The sequence below is a fragment of the Melozone crissalis genome, unplaced genomic scaffold (assembly GCF_028551555.1).
Source record: "Melozone crissalis strain CALT ecotype California unplaced genomic scaffold, PUWL_Pcris_2 ptg000034l_1, whole genome shotgun sequence".
Taxonomy (NCBI): Eukaryota; Metazoa; Chordata; class Aves; order Passeriformes; family Passerellidae; genus Melozone; species Melozone crissalis.
The window spans coordinates 23032301-23037054 of record NW_026535812.1 but is presented as its reverse complement, the minus strand read 5'-3'; the positions used below and the strand labels follow the sequence as shown (position 1 = coordinate 23037054).

General features: G+C 43.4%; 1 long non-coding RNA gene across 1 annotated transcript; it reads right to left on the bottom strand.

Moving 5' to 3' along the window:
* Window positions 1-422: 422 nt before the first annotated feature.
* LOC128941082 (uncharacterized) lies at window positions 423-4245 on the bottom strand. Its single transcript, XR_008483332.1, has 4 exons — window positions 3833-4245; window positions 2662-2956; window positions 1273-1443; window positions 423-878 (listed from the first exon to the last, which is right to left on the bottom strand). It is a non-coding gene; the product is annotated as an uncharacterized LOC128941082 (long non-coding RNA).
* Window positions 4246-4754: the final 509 nt, after the last annotated feature.

The following is a 4754-nucleotide window of genomic DNA, read 5'->3' as shown; positions in this document are numbered from 1 at the left end:
ATCCAAAAATGTACATCTAAATAAGGAATATTTTTAGCCAGCAGGGCACCAGCTAAGTCAGAGGAGCTGATAAAGCTGATACTCAGTGGAGCCTGCTGCGGTATCTCAGCACCTCCCTCTATCCCTGCCCCTGCAAACACCTCAGCCCAGGCAGAAGCACTGAAATGTTGGGATCTGATGCAGAATATCCAGAGCAGAGCCCTCCCAGCATCCCTTGGCAGTGCAGAGCCTGGGAAATTCACTGAACCAAGGGGAAAAATGTAAATACCTGATCTGGAGATCAGAGGAGCAGGACCACGGTACAGGGGACAGCATCCCATCCCAAACCCCCTAAAACGGAGTTTAAACAGAAAAATCATTTTGTCTGGATTATTAAATCAAGAAAACACTGCTGCTACCATTACCAGGAGCTAAGGACTGTTTCATTTTACTGTCTAAAAGAGCAGTCAGCCAGTCAGGTTCCTTTACTTTTCATTTTGCATGCACTGGGACACAACTTCACCTTCACAGGACAATGGCAGCAAACAGCACAGCATGAAAAGCAATTTTCTGAGTGCAGGATTCATCCCACAGACTGAAACTCCCACCAAAAAATCAGGATTCAGTAACTCCAAGTGTCTGAATTAAGCACCCAGCTGTTGTGGTGGGCCCAAGATCCTGAGGCAGTCCAAGGGAATCATCTTGCACAGACAAATGAGCGCTCTCAAGATTAAAACAAAAAGCCACAGAATGAAATTGCTCACAGGTGGCCAGCAGCGAGCTGGATATAAATTGGATTACAGGATTGTCAAATGTAATATCAACTGTTCTCTAGCAAATGGGCAAAGAAGGTCCTCTCCACTCTTCTGTGTGCTCAGGAAACTGCAGAAATCACATCCCTGAAAAAAAAAATACACAAATTCTTTGTAATTTATTGAATAGCTTTAGATTTGTAACATAATGCAGCACTCAGCAAGCAATGGAAGATAAATCACTCTTTTAGCTCAGACACTGAGTGTTTCCAGTTACTCAACCACTGCTCAAAGAAATTATTTACTCTTGCAGAAAGTGAACACTGGATAGTAAGAAAATCATTTCGCTTCCATTTACTAACACAGCTCTGCCACGTGTTGCAGAAGACCATTCTGCAGCTAATTTTCTTAATTTTAGATATATTTCAGCTTCAGTCTTAAAACCCCAGTATTTAAAACAACTTATTTGAATGTTCTGTGTAAGCATTAGGCTTTATTGGAGGAATAAGAGACTACACAGCAAATTTCCCCCCAAATTTACCAACTTCTGCTGAGGAGAGTTTCATTCTTCCTTTCTCTTTCTCAAACTGTGCCATTCTTGATGCTCTGCAGGCTCATTTTCCTTAAACATCTTTGATCAAAAGCATCCAGATGTTTCCTTCTGCCTCTGCCAAGTGCCAGATTTCACTTTTTTTGTGAAGTCATAGAAGTTCTGAAACAAAGGAGGAGTTTTATGAGCATTATACAGTCAGTCTTCAAGGAATCTCAGAAGTCATTTGCTTCATCACATGGACTGGCTGCATTAAACCTCTCCTAAATTTAATTACATTCCTAAACAATGGAGTTAGCACAGCTTTTACAGCAAACACAGCTGGAGCCATAAAAAGGTGAATTAGTCACATCCTACCCTAAGGACCAAGGGGAATCTCCTGCCAGACACTATCTTTGATCAGTTTAGCAAAGTTTTAATGTGAGGCTTTAATTGCTGCCTCTCATTAGATACAGCGACTTGAAAGAAAAGCACTGGTGGAGAGAGGAGATCTTTATAAGCTAAAAGTGCTGGTTAGAAATAAACATTTCTGACAGTCAAATTAAAATCAAGGTTAATCTGGAAGTGGGATGAAGTTTCCAGCTTTACTCTTAGGGCAACAAGGTTATGGAAGCACCTCCAAAACACTGCAAAAATGGCAAAAAGAAATGAAACAAAACCAAAAAAACACAAAAAAGAAGAACAACCAAAAACCCCCAACCAACCAACCAAAAAAAAACCAAACCACAAAAATCCCAACAACACAAAACAAAAAAACAACTAAAACAAACTTAAAATTTAAAAATCATGTGCTTCCTGCAAAATAAGGCCATTCCTGGAGAACTTCCTCCCCAAACCAGAGAGAATTGGAATTCTCCAACTCAGCCATGACTTTGACTAAGGTTCCTTCCCACCCACTGTCACTCATTTATCAATATTCTGTTTCCTCAGTCACACAAAAATTTCTGCAAGCTCCCACAGCCAGTTTTAATTAGAATATTCTGAGTCATTTTGCATCAGCAGCAAATTGTCACCTATTTACTTCCTCTTCCAGGCCACCCTTGGAATTGCCTCCACATGAAAACCTGTCCTTCAGTTTCACTTCCTTTTAATAGAGAATTGAACTAGAGCTTGGATTAAAAATCAGCCTTTTTAGGCATTCACATTTTTAGTAAGTTGTCAATGCGTAAAAACCCTGATTTTTAATCCAAACTCTTGTTCAATTTCCTAAAAAGCTTTTTTATATATTTTTAAGAGGCTTTTCTGAAAAATCTTTACGTAATATGTAAATTACATCGTCCTAATACTTGTTAACGCCTCCTAAAATCTTCCAGGTATTGTTTGTCATTATAAAAGCTAGAGAGAACTCCCCAACATCAGTTTGTCCATTCCTCTGAGCACCTGAATTTATTTTACGCGGTACTGAGTCAGGTTTGGATTCAGCTGCACGCTGGCACAAAGGCTGGGCTGAGAATTCCTCCCTGCTGCTCCTCCTGCACCCAGGCAGATCTGAGTGCTGTCCCACAGCAGCAGCCTGGTGATTTCGTGATTTCACATTTTCATTCCCCTGCAAGCACTGGGTGAGGACCATCTGGTCTCTGTGCACTGCTCCTGCTCAATTTATTGATTTGTCTCCAAACTCGAGGGTGCTGAAGAGAATAAAGCTGTTGCAAAGGTCAACCCAGTCCAACAAGCCCTACAGAAAACACATTTTGCAGCATCATTTGCCTAGGAAAACTCAACTACAGATGTGATGCCTGCTTTTGTGGGGTTTTGCCATCATTCTGGCTGGGTTATGTGAAGGAACAGAAGGGAATCTGACCAAAGTCATAATACTAAAGCTGCTCTATAGCCCAAAATTGTGCTACAAATCATTTGCATTTATTAAGCAATTTACTTTTATACACACCCCAGCTGAAAACACATGAACACAGAGTTAAGCATCTATAAATACATCCCTACTCTTGCAATAGGTAATCTTTCCATTTTAAATCCACTTCCCCTATAAACAACACACAACAGTCCCTCAGTTTCACAGACTCACACATTCTCTTTATCAGTACAATTAAACCTACCCTGGTTTTCTCTATTTTTCCTTTCCCAGCTCCCCTTATCTTGTAAAAAATACCCTGGAACTCACTTTATTAGGGTTTTGTCTACTGGAGGCTGCATTTCTAATAACCTAAAATCAGTAAATCCCCCTCATTGGATGGAAATGGGCACACTTGAAGTTGGAATTGTGCAGAATAGTGTTTGGTGCATCCTGCAGGAGCTTTTAGCTCCTGGCTGCCACACACACCAAAGAAATTGATTATTTGGGGTTCTTGAGCTGGATCCCAAGAATTTGGAAGGGAGGAGCAGCCTCCCTGCTGAGGGCTGCCAGCCAGAGAGGGGCAAAAACCAGAGTGGAGCCAGGCCCTGCTGAGGGACAGAGCTCAGGGCACTGCAGGGAATGCAGACAACATCAGCAGAGCCTTCCCCTGGCTGCAGCAAGGGCTGTCTGGGGGAAAAGGATACCTCAGTCCCGGAGGCCAGAAATTCCTGTAAAAAGTGCAAAATCCAGAAATCTCACCTGTAAAGTCCATCTCTGCAGTGTGATCGGGATTTTCTTCTCTTCTTCCATGTGTACATTTCCAGCTACAAGAGGCGGGAAAAGAACAGGTGAAGGTGATGCCTCAGGTTTGAGCTTTTCTGTGTTTCACATTCTGTGCTGCTTTAGTGTGTGGGTCTGGGCTTCACATTCAGGGATGGTGAGCTGTGTGCACAGAGCAGGGAGACAAAACAATTCCTGCTCCAGCTGGGCACCAAGGACAAATGACCCAAATCTCAGCCCCAGAGCACAAACCCCGTGGGCTGGAGAGAGAAAAACAAGCAGGGTGGGACTGCAGGGGCTAAAGCTGGAATGGGACAATGAACTGCAAGGCGCAAATGGAGCAGAACTGATCCCAGGGAGAGACCCCGGGAGCGCTCGTGCATTTTGGGGCCATTTTGGTTCATCTTGGGTGCAGCCCTGGCTGGGCTCTGGTGCTGCCCAAGGTGGATCCATGGAGGAGATGCTTTGGATAAATCCCTGCTTGATTCTGGGACTCTGCCCAGCCTCTGCCCCAGGGCAGCCTGAACAAGAAGCAAAGTTTGAGGAGCAAGGACAAAATGCCTCCTGTAGCAGAGGATACAGCAAAAGGAGAAGGAATTGCAAATGCTGATTGGCTTTATCTTGCAATACCCTGCACCTTGGTCAGCACTGCTGGAAGGAGAGGGAGCCAGGCTGGTTGGAGAACACAAAGAGAGCTCAGGAGAGTGTGGGAGGAATCTGGGCCAGGTCTCGGTGGTGTCCAACACCCACAACAATACTTTGCAGAGAAGAGTTTGGCAGCAGGAGTTTATTCAAAAACCCAGGTAAAACCATTTGGCTGTTTGCTGTCAAAGAGGATTCCTGAAAAAGCATTCCTAATCAAACCAACAGCTTCACTAAACAAAACAAACAAAGCCACCTA